Raw genomic sequence first — 15,769 nt, 5'->3', positions numbered from 1 at the left:
CTGAATGAGGCTGGCGGGATTGAAAAGAAAAGACACAAAGACAGTTCCAATCAGAATCGTACCACCAATAGAGAGAGAGAGTGTGAGAGAGATGTCAGAAGTGCCTACTAAGCCTTTCTCCTCAAGTATTCTAGGACAACCTCAAATGTAAGAAATTGCAGCAAACCTGGTACTTGCTGCTATGAAATGAATGGATTGAAAAAATGTATGGGAATAATGTGAATACTAGGAGCGCTTGTGCAATTGGAGTAATCCCTGGCTAACAGGTCTGTGTTTACATCTTGAAATACAGTTTGAATTTTGTTCTCTATCAGCCGATGATTTAAAAGAATGTGTAGGTGAGGATGTTACCTTAAAAGAAATGAAACTCTGTACAAAGTTCCGTTGTGGCAGCTTGTGAAATAAGGGAATCCGATTCTGACCCTGCATTTTAGTAACATTTTTATGGGGATTTAAGCCACGCAACTCCCACCAACTTCAGTGAGAATTGTGAGTCTGCTTCACCATTATATTTTGCCCATCTTGTGTCAGTGAAACTGCATTGATTTCAGTGAAATTGCAATGATGTAAAACTGATGTAGCGGGCAAGAGAATCAGACCCAGTACGTCTCAATCTCTTGGAAATGTAGGCTTCCAACATAACATTTGAAAAGGCATTTTCTCCTTTTCTCAATACTATTTTTTTAGGATTTTAGTGTAACTTAATTAGGCTAATTAAGAGCCAGATGTGAAGCTGTAGAGTATAAGAATTGGGTAGTATCCCTTTAAATAGTTGGTAAGGCATTTAATGGGCTGCTCCCCAATCTTCCAAAATAGAAGGCCTATTAGAGGGCTTACAAACCATTTAAAGGGATAATACCCAATTACACCATCACAGGACCTAACCAGATCAGCCACACCATCACCGGTTCATTCACCTGCATGTCCACCAATGTAATATACACCATCATGTGCCAGCAATGCCCCTCTACTATGTACATTGGCCAAACTGGACAGTCCCTATGTAAAAGGATAAATGGACACACATCAGATATTAGGAATGGCAATATACAAAAACCTGTAGGAGAACACTTCAATCTCCCTGGACACACAATAGCAGATTTAAAGGTAGCCATCCAGCAGCAAAAAAACTTCAGGACCAGACTTCAAAGAGAAACTTCTGAGCTTCAGTTCATTTGCAAATTTGACACCGTCAGCTCAGGATTAAACAAAGACTGTGAATGGCTCACCAACTACAAAAGCAGTTTCTCCTCCGTTGATGTTCATACCTCAACTGCTAGAAGAGGGCCTCATTCTCCTTGATTGAACTAACCTCGTTATCCCTAGCCTGATTCTTGCTTGCATATTTATACCTGACTCTGGAAATTTCTACTACATGCATCTGACGAAGTGGGTATTCACCCACGAAAGCTTATGCTCCAATATGTCTGTTAGTTTATAAGGTGCCACAGGACTCTTTGCCGCTTTTACCCAATTCCCGTACACTACACTCTTAATATTAGATAAAGAACGAAGACACAAGAGAAGTACATACTTTACCTGGGAAGCACTAGGTGAGTAACCCCAATGACTTCAGTGGGACTACTCATGTGGGTAAGCGCTCACCAGGGAAAGTAAGGGCTGCAAAACCTGGCCCCGAGAGTAGTTCTTTATCCACTACATGGGTGAATTACAAATGAGAAGAAATGATGGAACATTTGACAGAGGGTAGAAATAGCCTTCATCTCAAACAAAATTATTGGGAAGATCCAATATAAGCTTAGATCAAGAAACATGATAGTTAAATCTGCTGTGATGTACAAAATTCCACATAGTAAAAGGAACATCTCACTTTTGCATCCAGCCAACCTATGTGATTTCCAGGACAGGTGGGATGAGGGACCATTTGTTAAGATTCCTGGATATGAGAGGGAGGGTTTGCCAAACACACTCTCTTGTTGTTACTGTAGCTTCAATACACATGCAGGCAGGTTTCTGCCAGAGTTCTAATATGTCAGAGAGGAAATTGCATTCTGTCCAGTGTAGAATGTTTTCTCCAGAGCATTCATGACTTCCTGAGGGTGGAAAATATCCCTTTAGTATTTTCTTGTTGCTATTTAAATCATAGAATCATAGAATATCAGGGTTGGAAGGGACCTCAGGAGGTCATCTAGTCCAAACCCCTGCTCAAAGCAGGACCAATCTCCAACTAAATCATCTCAGCCAGGGCTTTGTCAAGCCTGACCTTAAAAACTTCTAAGGAAGGAGATTCCACCACCACCCTAGGTAACGCATTCCAGTGTTTCACCACCCTCCTAGTGAAGACGTTTGTCCTAATATCCAACCTAAACCTCCCCCACTGCAACTTGAGACCATTACTCCTCATTCAGTCATCAGCTACCACTGAGAACAGTCTAGATCCATCCTCTTTGGAACCCCCCTTTCACGTAGTTGAAAGAAGCTATCAAATCCCCCCTCATTCTTCTCTTCCTCAGACTAAACAATCCCAGTTCCCTCAGTCTCTCCTCTTAAATCATGTGTTCTAGTCCCCTAATCATTTTTGTTGCCCTCCGCTGGACTCTCTCCAATTTTTCCACATCCTTCTTGGAGTGTGGGGCCCAAAACTGGACACAGTACTCCAGATGAGGCCTCACCGATGTCGAATAGAGGAGAACGATCACATCCCTTGATCTGCTCGCTATGCCCCTACTTATACATCCCAAAATGCCATTGGCCTTCTTGGCAACAAGAGCACACTGTTGACTCATATCCAACTTCTCGTCCACTGTAACCCCTAGGTCCTATTCTGCAGAACTGCTGCCGAGCCATTCGGTCCCTAGTCTATAGCAGTGCATGGGATTCTTCCATCCTAAGTGCAGGACTCTGCACTTGTCCTTGTTGAACTTCATCAGATTTCTGTTGGCCCAATCCTCTAATTTGTCTAGGGCCCTCTGTATCCTATCCCTACCCTCCAGCGTATCTACCTCTCCTCCCAGTTTAGTGTCATCTGCAAACTGGCTGAGGGTGCAATCCACACTATCCTCCAGATCATTAAGGAAGATATTGAACAAAACCGGCCGGAGGACCGACCCTCGGGGCACTCCGCTTGATATTGGCTGCCAACTAGACATGGAGCCATTGATCACTACCCGTTGAGCCTGACAATCTAGCCAGCTTTCTATCCACCTTATCGTCCATTCATCCAGCCCATACTTCTTTAACTTACTGGCAAGAATACTGTGGGAGACAGTGTCAAAAGCTTTGCTAAAGTCAAGGAACAACACGTCCGCCACTTTCCCCTCATCCACAGAGCCAGTTATCTCGTCACAGAAGTCAATTAGATTCGTCAGGCATGACTTGCCCTTGGTGAATCCATGCTGACTGTTCCTGATCACTTTCCTCTCCTCTAAGTGCTTCAGAATTGATTTCTTGAGGACCTGCTCCATGATTTTTCCAGGGAATGAGGTGAGACTGACTGGCCTGTAGTTCTCAGGATCCTCCTCCTTCCCTTTTTTAAAGATGGGCACTACATTAGCCTTTTTCCAGTCGTCCGGGACCTCCCCCGATCGCCATGAGTTTTCAGAGATAATGGCCAATGGCTCTGCAATCACATCCGCCAACTCCTTTAGTACTCTCGGATGCAATGCATCCGGCCTCATGATCTTTTGCTCATCCAGCTTTTCTAAATAGTCCCGAACCACTTCTTTCTTCACAGAGGGCTGGTCACCTCCTCCCCATGCTGTGCTGCCCAGTGCAGTAGTCTGGGAGCTGACCTTGTTCGTGAAGACAGAGGCAAAAAAAGCATTGAGTACATTAGCTTTTCCACATCCTCTGTCACTAGGTTGCCTCCCTCATTCAGTATGGAGCCCACACTTTCCTTGACTTTCTTCTTGTTGCTAACATACCTGAAGAAACCCTTCTTGTTACTCTAACATCTCTTGCTAGCTGCAAGTCCAGGCGTGATTTGGCCTTCCTGATTTCACTCCTGCATGCCCGAACAATATTTTTATACTCTTCCCTGGTCACTTGTCCAATCTTCCACTTCTTGTAAGCTTCTTTTTTGTGTTTAAGATCAGCAAGGATTTCACTGTTAAGACAAGCTGGTCACCTGTCATATTTAGTATGCTTTCTACATATGGGGATGGTTTGTCCCTCTAACCTCAATAAGGATTCTTTAAAATACAGCCAGCTCTCCTGGACTCCTTTCCCCTTCATGTTATTCTCCCAGGGGATCCTGCCCATCAGTTCCCTGAGGTTGTCAAAATCTGCTTTTCTGAAGTCCAGGGTCCGTATTCTGCTGCTCTCCTTTCTTCCCTGTGTCAGGATCCTGAACTCAACCATCTCATGGTCACTGCCTCCCAGGTTCCCATCCACTTTTGCTTCCCCTACTAATTCTTCCCGATTTGTGAGCAGCAGGTCAAGAAGAGCTCTGCCCCTAGTTGGTTCCTCCAGCACTTGCAGCAGGAAATTGTCCCCTACGCTTTCCAAAAGCTTCCTGGATTGTCTGTGCACCGCTGTATTGCTCTCCCAGCAGATATCAGGGTGATTGAAGTCTCCCATGAGAACCAGGGCCTGCGATCTAGTAACTTCCGTTAGTTGCCAGAAGAAAGTCTCGTCCACTTCATCCCCCTGATCCGGTGGTCTATAGCAGACTCCCACCACGACATCACCCTTGTTGCTCACACTTCTAAACTTAATCCAGAGACTCTCAGGTTTTTCTGCAGTTTTATACCGGAGCTCTAAGCAGTCATACTACTCCCTTACATACAGTGCAACTCCCCCACCTTTTCTGCCCTGCCTGTCCTTCCTGAACAGCTTATATCCATCCATGACAGTACTCCAGTCATGTGAGTTATCCCACCAAGTCTCTGTTGTTCCAATCACATCATAATTCCTTGACTGTGCCAGGCTTCCAGTTCTCCCTGTTTGTTTCCCAGGCTTCTTGCATTTGTGTATAGGCACTTGAGATAACCTGCTGTTTGTCCTTCTTTCTTAGTATGAGACAGGAGCCCTCTTCTTTCCCCTAAATCCATGTTTAAATTTGGGATATCAATCATCAGTTAAGGGGACGTAAATACTCCTTTTGTGGTGCATGGAGTCCGACTCCAACTTGAACTGCTTAGTAATTTCAGCTCAGTTCTGCTGCTGAGGAAATGAGAACCTGAAATCTACAAGGTAAAATGCATCATCTTTCATGAAATGTACAATTGATATTGAGCTGACAACGTGCACTATATTATTAAATGGTTGATTTGCCTTGGCAGAAGCACGTTGGTGGAACTAGTAGCTCTTTAGTGCTGTGTGTGACGATCCTTAAGGGCCTTTCATACCGTGAGAAATATATATTTGAAAAGTTTGCTGTATAGCTACCTGTCCTTAGCATGATTACAAATATATAGCTGACTTAATCTCTACCCTTTAATCTTTCTGAATACACTGGAGAGGATATCATGCTGGCATGAAAACAGTGAAAAAGAACTCATGGCTTCAGGTTGGGGGATTCTATTTTTTTTTCTTCTTCTTCATTTATATATTGACAAATACAGGTTTAATAGCGATTGAGGTGAAAACTGCAGAGGCAGGGAATAGTAATGCACCATAGCAGCAACACTGCAACCACATGGTGTAAAGTATCAGGGGATAGCCGTGTTAGTCTGTATCCACAAAAAGAACAAGGAGTCCGGTGGCACCTTAAAGACTAACATGGCCAAATAAATCTGTTAGTCTTTAAGGTGCCACCAGACTCCTTGTTGTTTTACTGCAACCACAGTTAAACTCTGTAATGGCATTGTCATAAATATAAAGGGAAGGGTAAACACCTTTAAATCCCTCCTGGCCAGAGGAAAAACCCTTTCACCTGTAAAGGGTTAAGAAGCTAAGATAACCTCACTGGCACCTGACCAAAATGACCAATGAGGAGACGAGATACTTTAAAAGCTGGAGAGTGGGGGGGAAACAAAGGGTCTGTCTGTCTCTGTGATGCTTCTGCCGGGACCAGAGCAGGAATGCAGGTCAGAACTTCTGTAAAGAGTTAGTAAGCAATCTAGTTAGATATGTGTTAGATTCTGTTTTGTTTAAATGGCTGATAAAATAAGTTGTGCTGAATGGAATGTATATTCCTGTTTTTGTGTCTTTTTGTAACTTAAGGTTTTGCCTAGAGGGATTCTCTCTGTTTTGAATCTGATTACCCTGTAAGGTATTTACCATCCTGATTTTACAGAGATGATTCTTTTACTTTTTCTTCAATTAAATTATTCTTTCAAGAACCTGATTGCTTTTTCATTGTTCTTAAGATCAAAGGGTTTGGATCTGTGTTCACCTATGCAAATTGGTGAGGATTTTTATCAAGCCTTCCCCAGGAAAGGGGGTGTAGGGCTTGGGGGGATTTTGGGGGGGGGGGAAAGACATTTCCAAGTAGGCTCTTTCCCTGTTCTTTGTGTAACACTTTGGTGGTGGCAGCTTTTAACCTAAGCTGGTAAGAATAAGCTTAGGGGGTCTTTCATGCAGGTCCCCACATCTGTGCCCTAGAGTTCAGAGTGGGGAAGGAAACTTGACAGGCATTCTGGAAGTTATTGAGCTTTTTACCGGTCTGAGACCATGTTAGTGTTGTATCTAGGATAATCAGAAACAGAAGGAACTAAGAAAGATTAAAAAAAAATCAGTTATACCAGCTCTCCTTTTCCAGAAAAGACCCATTTTAAAGAGTAAGCAAGGGCTGCAGCAGAGGGCAAACCAGGAGAGGGTCGTTAAAACACAACAACAAAAAGATGTCTGAGCACACAAACCCCACAAGGAAAAGAAAACCTTCAAGGTGTGGAAGCCAAATTAAACATAATAAGAATAAGGGGGGGGGGGGGAAAGTCAAGTAGTTCCTTTTGGCCAGTAAACAAACCTAGAGAGAATAGCTTTCCAATGTGTTGATGTTCTGGCAGTTCATTAATCCCAGTGAAATCTTTCTAAAGTTTCTGATGCGTGGATTCCATTTTCAAATATCTCATTAGTTGCTCGATGGATTAAACACTGATGTTCATTCGTGAAAACCCATGGCTACCGCTGATGGATGTAATTGGTCTGTAATGGATTTTAGCTGCTATTCTAATCTTGTAAAAAAAAATTGCAGACTGTTCTCTTTCTCTCATTCTGAAGTGTTAAGTCCCACCAGAAAGAAGTCTTGAAAAATGGAACATCCTTCCCTTAGAGGCATAATTTTGGGAGGTTTTGAGCACCTTCAACTTTAACTGAAGTTGGTGGGCCCTGTAGGAGCTCACCATTTTTGAAAAATCAACCCTGTGCCTTTCTGGTGATTTCACTTGACTTCAAATCAGGGCATGTACCCCTTAAGGTTCATTAGACGGATCAGCTACGTTTTGTAATATAAAATCTATCGAAAAAGAAAGGCTTGAGATGAAGAACGCACAATTACATTAGTTTCCTAGCAAGATTTATCCACTGCTAATACAACTTAATACACTGTCAACAAACCTAGGCCCCAGATGGGTAGACCCTCAAACTAATGTGGAACCCCACTGGTCTGTGAACATTTTTGTGTATGTGTGTGTGCACATGCATTGGTGGATATTTTTGTCTCACGTGCTTTGTGACCTTGAGGAAAGTTAATTCTCCTCTATATGCCCCTGTTTTCCCTCTCTTTGTCTTGTCTGTTGAGGTTGTAAACTCTTTGGAGCGGAGACTGTGTGTGTTAGTGTAGCATCTGGCACAATGGGGTCCCCTATTACCTGTGGAACCTCTTGGTTTCGGCTGTAATATTAAAAAATAATAATAATGAGATGGGCCTGGAGGATCTGAGTGCTCTTTCAGCTGTCACTGTGAAATTCTGCATGGCTGTGGAGAACGGCATTGCAATAGCTTTGAAGTTTCTAAATGGCAATGGGCCAACCATGTTTTACCCTTTTTTCTGTTACTGGCAGAGTTATTGCAAGCTGCTACCATTTTTCAGTAGCCTTAATGGAAAACATGGGGAGAGCTGTGTGACTCTCTCAATGCCAGAGAATAGACAATGGATCCCACAATCCCAGCAGTAAGGAGAATTTTGTAATCTTGCAGCATCTGACTGCCAAAGTGACCTTGAGCTAGTTGCAGCTCCTTGATCAGCTACTTGCAAACAAGAATTAGAAGATTTGTTTCTGGAGTAAGAACAGGGTCCCTCTAGCAAACCTTTTTAAAAAAAAAAATCTGCCTTGTGGTGGTGGTGGTGGTATGAAAATAATGCAAAGTTTCCAAATTGCTGTTCTGTTCATTGTGTGCTAGTTGGGCCCAGGAGAGAATCCGCTATCTCCTTCAAATGATTATGCAAATATGACTAAGTATCTGAATACCTATTCCCACTTTTTATCCTCTGTAATCTAATGTCTCCCTTGATGCAATACTGTTTCAAATGATCTTCAGTGAGTAATGACTTGCATTTAGCGTTTTAGACCAAACTGTCATATAGATCATTTTGTGTAATACTTTACATAAATTAGGAATGCTCTCCTATGGCATGGACGCTGCTGCCGGTGGTTTTTTACGAGATTAAAAGTGCGAACAACACAAACCTGGTGTAATTTGGAAACAAACAAAATAAAATGGCAAACTTGGAGTCATGTATTACATGTTAGTTACAGTAAATTACTGTGCTATTAGTTGAGGCCATTCAGGGAGGCTCTCCCTAAGCATAATTACTTTGTGCAGTGTAAAATGCTAGCTCATAGTCATTATCTCTCTTAATGGCTGTTCAGTGGCCTATGTAGAATGGTTGATGGGTCTCTGGAAACTAGTAGACTGGTGTCCTCATCTCAGAAATACCTACGTTAGCATTTCCTGGGTCGGCCAACAAGGAAGGTAAGAGGTGAAAGATTGAATGGGTCATGTTAAAGAACTTCCATTTTATTCCTATAAGTGGTCTCTGCAGGTCAAGGTAGAGGCATATGGGTGGAATGCTGTTTAGGGGAAGTTAGCATTGCTGCCACACTTGCGTAGAGTTGACTGTGCTTATCCCTACTCATGGGGGTTAGCAGCTTACTCTGTAAGGAGTCCCATTCATTTAGGGAACTATTCAACAGGGGTAAGGATAGTAGAATCGTTTGTCCCTCTGTGTCATAAATAGAACCTAGCTTCTAGGCTGTGTCATTCTGGCAACTTTCAAAACTGCACTTAAAATGAATTTTATGATTCCCCTTCACAGGAGAGTATGAGTGAGATTATAATTAAATGGGAAAAACAGTAAAGGAAAAATACTCGGTGTTTCCAGTTTGAGCCTGTAAATTTTTATAGCCTTTAGTTAGCTTGAAATAGAAGATTTTTTTCCTCCTGTAGGATACACGTTAGATTGGGTGGTTGTGGGTTTGCTTTTTTGTTGTTGTTGTTCGTTTTTTTTTTTTAGTACAAAATGTATATGTGCTGTGGCACTGTGGGAGGAAGCAAGTCATGAATAATCAACATCTTGAGGAATGACCTATTGCGTATGTTTACAACTCCGTTAATGAAGTCTTTGCTCAGAATCAGTCACGAAAGCTGACACCATATTGTAGCATGATTCAGGGGAAGTGAACACTTTCTTATTCAGCATAAACTAGTGAGTAAGAGCGCTGCTTCTCTTTCTTGTTTTTTTTTTAAGCAAAGTTTACGCTGTTCATAAAAATGTTTGCTACCTACTCGGAAAAATTGTCAGCGTTTTATGTCCAACCTATAGATGCAGAACATGAAACAGGTTCTTTGACATAGATAGAAGCGGGCACTACAATAAAGGAATAGTTTCTTGAAAGGAAGAATTATTATAATAGGAAATAGTCTCCTAGGGGAGTGGTGGAAGCTCTTCAATTTATAAATGCAACTGATCAAAATGCTTGAATATACTCTAGTAAACAGTTATGCGTTTAGGATGAAGTTTGTCCTAGAGCAGAGGACCTAACCAAGGCCCTATATTAAGTGACGCATAGACAAGCTTGTAATGGGACTACACTTGCGTGGATTTCACCCATACAGAGTGGGATGGACAAGATGACGAATAGAATAGAAGCTCAAGAGACCACAAAAACATTGGAAATTTTGAAAAGCTGAAAAAATAGTTTCAGGCCAAACTAAACTTTTCATTTTGATAAAATTGAAGAGTTTCAATGATGACCATTTTAAAAAATAAAATTAAAGGAAATTTTGAAAAATGAGGAGTCCAGTAGTACCTTAAAGGCTAACAGATTTATTTGGGTATAAGTTTTCGGGGGTAAAAAACCCACTTCTTCAGATGCATGGAGTGAAAATTACAGAAACAGGCCCAGATAAATCTGTTAGTCTTTAAGGTGCCACGGGACTCCTCGTTTTTGTGGATACAGACTAACACGGCTACCCCTCTCTGATATTTGAAAAAAAAAGTAATTTCAAATCAAAAAATCAAAATGTGGTGTTTGGAAAATATCAAAACCAAACATTTCAATTTTTTTTTCCAACATGCACAATTTGCCAAATTTAACACGAACTTGCAAAACATTAATAGTACTCAGAGTAACAGCCGTGTTAGTCTGTATTCGCAAAAACAAAAGGAGTACTTGTGGCACCTTAGAGACTAACCAATTTATTTGAGCATGAGCTTTCGTGAGCTACAGCTCACTTCATCGGATGCATACCGTGGAAACTGCAGCAGACTTTATATACACACAGAGAATATGAAACAATACCTCCTCCCACCCCACTGTCCTGCTGGTAATAGCTTATCTAAAGTGATCATCAGGTTGGGCCATTTCCAGCACAAATCCAGGTTCAAACTGGACAGTCTCTACGTAAAAGAATAAATGGACACAAATCAGATGTCAAGAATTATAATATTCATAAACCAGTCGGAAAACACTTCAATCTCTCTGGTCACGCAATCACAGACATGAAGGTCGCTATCTTAAAACAAAAAAACTTCAAATCCAGACTCCAGCGAGAAACTGCTGAATTGGAATTCATTTGCAAATTGGATACTATTAATTTAGGCTTAAATAGAGACTGGGAGTGGCTAAGTCATTATGCAAGGTAGCCTATTTCCCCTTGTTTTTTCCCACCCCCCCCCCCCCAGATGTTCTGGTTTAACTTGGATTTAAACTTGGAGAGTGGTCAGTTTGGATGAGCTATTACCAGCAGGAGAGTGAGTTTGTGTGTGTGGTTTTTGGGAGGGGGGTGAGGGGGTGAGAGAACCTGGATTTGTGCAGGAAATGGCCCAACTTGATTATCATGCACATTGTGTCAAGAGTTGTCACTTTGGATGGGCTATCACCAGCAGGAGAGTGAATTTGTGTGGGGGGGGTGGAGGGTGAGAAAACCTGGATTTGTGCTGGAAATGGCCCAACCTGATGATCACTTTAGATAAGCTATTACCAGCAGGACAGTGGGCTGGGAGGAGGTATTGTTTCATATTCTCTGTGTGTATATAAAGTCTGCTGCAGTTTCCACGGTATGCATCCGATGAAGTGAGCTGTAGCTCACGAAAGCTCATGCTCAAATAAATTGGTTAGTCTCTAAGGTGCCACAAGTACTCCTTTTCTTTTTATTAATAGTACTGAATCTAAATTTTTTTCACTGGAAAAAATGGCTGAAAAATTTCACCTGTCTCTACTTGATAGGTCTCGTACATCTCAGATTTTCTATACTTCTTGTCTCCAATGTCCATATTTCAGTAGGTTTCATACTATTGCACAGTTGATTAAAGCATGTGCATTCAGCTCATTTTGTGCTTCTCAGTGAAGTTCAGTTTTCCAGCTTGACGTGATCACATTTCAAGTAAGTATCCTCCCTAACGTGTAAAGGTGTTGCATACATTCATAATCACCAGATGATAAAGAAATTATTCACATGATGTGTTTAAGTAGTAGATATGAAAAACAGAACCTTAGGAAAGAGTATATAGTTTGTAACTGAGATGTAAACCAGTGGTTCTAATTGTTTTGTTTTTAATAATAGAAAAGGTAGAGAAGGTTTTTGCAGGAGAAAACTGTTGGGGAAATATGACAGGGGGTGTAGTAGTGATAAAGAAAAGAACCAGAAAACAACCCTATAATCATGTAAAGCTAGGCTTCTGTCTTTTTTCTATGCTTAACTGTTCTTTCCCTATGTTTATGGGTAGAAAGAATTTGAACTATGTGTAACCTGTACTCCCCGTTTGGGGAAAGAATTCCTTATACAGATGGGCCTCCATGTTCATACCTCAGGACTCAGACCAACAGGGGTTGACCGGTTTGAACTGGAAGAGATATCACAAAGTATGTTGAACCAAGCTATAAAAGCTCTACCTTGTTCTTTGTTCTGGGCATCGCCATATTCCTCTGTGTAGGAATTGGTGAGCCCTTCAGCTGTCGTACTTGCTAGCATTAAAGTGCCTCATTTTATGTAAGAGTCCTGACTCTGTGTTTGTTTGGCTAATACAGAAGTCCAGGGAAGGCTACCCTCCCAACCCTAGACGGGAGAGAAATCCTTTTTCCCTAACAGTAGTTTGTTTTAAAGTTGGCATTCAGTAACAAGATAAGCAGTGTAGCTCTGGTGTAAAAAAAGGAAAAAAAAAAAGTGGACATTTTAAATGGAAAACATGGATCAACTGTGTAAACAAAAATACCACCTAGCTCTTTTATAGCATTTTCCTTCTAGATCTCAAAGCACTTTATAAATAATGTTTTTTGTTTGCTAAGATTATTTTGAAATGTTGTGTTACTCCTCTGTTTTCTGAGGAATAAGTCATTACACACTCAGTTTTAAATAAATCTTTTAACATTAAGCTTGTAGTAAAAGACATTTTCACACAAGTTGTTCACACACGCACAGTTTGGATGGATGGTCTCAGCAAAATGATCTATTCATGCATCGCACTGAAGAGTTTTATTTGTGATATACTACGTTCAAGTCCATATAGCTATACCAGCTAAAGTTCTGGTCCCAATTATATTAGATTAGTCTCAAGATTTAACATTGAATGCATTCTCTATTCATAATTTTCTCAAGTCTCCATGGTTTAAAATGGCATAAAGTCACATTTTAAATAGTTGCTTAATCTTATAATTCTCCTGATACCCATTTTCATGGCAAAACTCTGACCAGCTTTTTAGTACTTCTGTCATATAACACAATATATAATTGATTGCTACATTCTGAACTGGAGAAAGTAAACCAAATGTGAGAGTGGCTGGAGTGTGTTGCATTCAGAAGCCTGCTATTTACACTAGATATGGAACATGAAAGTCCTAGTACTCTCTGTCTTCAGGTATATTATCCCATGAATACGAGACTGATGATAAACACTGAAAGTGGAACATTTTTTTTGTCTGAAGAAACTTTTGATAGCAAAAGATCAATGTTTTTAATCCATAAGAAACCACAAAGACTTTGGTGATTTTATTTGAGGCTGGTAAAGTGCTGAGTGATAGAGAGTCTTCATGGTATAGAATGTTTGTTGGGTTTTTTGTATGTGAAAATGCTATTTTTTCTTCAAACGTAAACAAAGTGGAATTTAAATGAGCTCACAGTAAGTGCTGCACATAAGATCTGTTGCTGTTGATACTGTAGGGAACTGGTTTGTTTCATTTCAGTGTTCTTTTGGAAGTAAGGTCAGCATAATGCAGCCAATGCTGACCAGAGAGTAACATGTAGACACAGCAGGCTGAAAGCTTTCCAGAGTAGAATTTGGCATTCCTAGTTCTTTAAACTAGCTGGTGACCTTGATCTTTTCAAGAATTTTACACTTGTTTGCAGATCATCACAACATGTTTACCCCTCAATAAATAATATGGCAGCGTAAAATAAGGGAAGAGTATGCCAAGCAAATGACAGAGCCTTACCCTGGAGAACTTGGCAAAGCACTACTTTGATTACAGTCTAAATACACGACAATTAATTGTCGACACAGTGCTCTGTGCTATTACACGACTCAGCAGACACAGTCCCTGCCCCACAGAATTTACAATCTGGATGGAAGACAAAACAATAGAAACAATGTCCTTGGTATAGAATAGGTATAAAACAACATCATGATTATAACAAATGAGAGGTGCTGATTTTCGCATCCTACTAGTTTGGCTTTTAGGGGAAATCTACAGTACGGCGGGGGAAAAAACCATGGCAGTGAGTCTGAGTGTGGGTCAACTGATTTGGGCTTGCAGGGCTTGCACTAAAGAGCTAAAAATAGCAGTACAGACATTCACACTCAGGCTGGAACCTGGGCTCTTAGACCTCCCTCCACCTGCCCCTCAGCAGGTTTTTAGACTCTGGGTTCCTGCTTGAGTGTGAACATCTACACGGCTATTTTTAGTTCCATAGCACGAGCCACACAGGAACTGAGTCATCTGACCAGACTGTGAGACTTAGTGATGTGGAGTGGTTTTTGTTTTGCAGTGTGGCTGTACTCTTAGACAATAGTTGGAAGGGAAGAGGAGCAGCCCTTGGCAAACATAAGTTGGAAGGATTCTAAACTCTGAATGAGTGGCAAAATGGCACAAAGATGGGAGATGGCAAAGGAGGACTCAAAAGGAATACATAAAGCATTGATATACAGAGAGGGTGGAGTGTTGAACAAAACCTGGGCAGAAACTGGCTAGAACCAACTTCTGTGTGCACGTAGCAGAATAAATTGTTCTGTTATCAGAAATGAAAGCTATGTCAAATGGTGAGAAACAGAAGCAAAAAAAAAAAAAAAAAAACAGGGAAGGAGGCTTGGTTTATGGTTTATTAAAATATAGTGGACCTGGTTTTAAAATTAAAATCTATTCTGAATTGACTGCTGTTAATCTTACTTCATACTTAACTCAGAGTGGTTCCAGCATGAATCTTCTCCCTGAAGGGATTTATCTTCAAAACCAGTTCCCTGCTCACTGAAGAAAATGAGGTGGTCTCTGAGCAAATCTTGGATTATGGTTTGGGCTTTGGGATCCAATAGGGCCTGAATTTGCAGAGATGTTGGTGCCCCCACCATTGCAGATTCTGCTACATCATTCTTAAATACTTGTAGTGTGACTTTGAGATATGCTGACCAACTGCAGCTCCCACTGACTTCAACAGCAGTTGCTCAGCCCCCACTTTGGAAAAGTAGGCCTCTGGTGCACTTGTTTGTTCAAATAAGGATATCCCAAATTGAAAACATTTGTACCATCTACAGAAAGTCAATTAATGTTCTTATCTAGTGAGAGGCTTTAGTTACTGCTGTTAATTTTTCAAAGGAGAGATTGAGGGTGTCATGTCTTTCACTAAGCATTTATGTGTAGTGTTTGTTTTTGTGCTTCCTTATGTTGCCACTTTTGTTAGTAATTAGAATCTTAGAGTCATAGAAGACTAAGGTTGGAAGAGACCTCAGGAGGTCATCTAGTCCAACCCCCTGCTCAAAGCAGGACCAACACCAACTAAATCATCCCAACCAGGGCTTTGTCAAGCCGGGTGTTAAAAACCTGTAAGGATGGAGATTCCACCACCTCCCTAAGTAACGCATTCCAGTACTTCACCACTCTCCTAGTGAAAAAGTGTTTCCTAATATCCAATCTAAACCTCCCCCACTGCAACTTGAGATCATTACTCCTTGTTCTGTCATCAGCTACCACTGAGAACAGTCTAGATCCATCCTCTTTGGAACCCCCTTTCAGGTAGTTGAAAGCAGCTATCAAATCCCCCCTCATTCTTCTCTTCCGCAGACTAAACAATCCCAGTTCCCTCAGCCTCTCCTCATAAGTCATGTGTTCCAGTCCCCTAATCATTTTTGTTGCCCTCCACTGGACTCTCTCCAATTTGTCCACATTCCTTCGGTAGTGGGGGGACCAAAACTGGACACAACACTCCAGGTGTG

General features: G+C 41.2%; 1 protein-coding gene across 5 annotated transcripts in view; it reads left to right on the top strand.

Moving 5' to 3' along the window:
* Nucleotides 1-15,769, top strand: part of UNC5D (unc-5 netrin receptor D) — a 324,448-nt gene that overhangs the window by 99,098 nt on the left and 209,581 nt on the right. The window lies entirely within an intron of this gene.

Source organism: Caretta caretta, chromosome 26, assembly GCF_965140235.1.
Source record: "Caretta caretta isolate rCarCar2 chromosome 26, rCarCar1.hap1, whole genome shotgun sequence".
Lineage (NCBI taxonomy): Eukaryota > Metazoa > Chordata > Testudines > Cheloniidae > Caretta > Caretta caretta.
The sequence above is the reverse complement of the archived record's forward strand: the minus strand, read 5'-3'. Positions and strand labels throughout refer to the sequence as shown.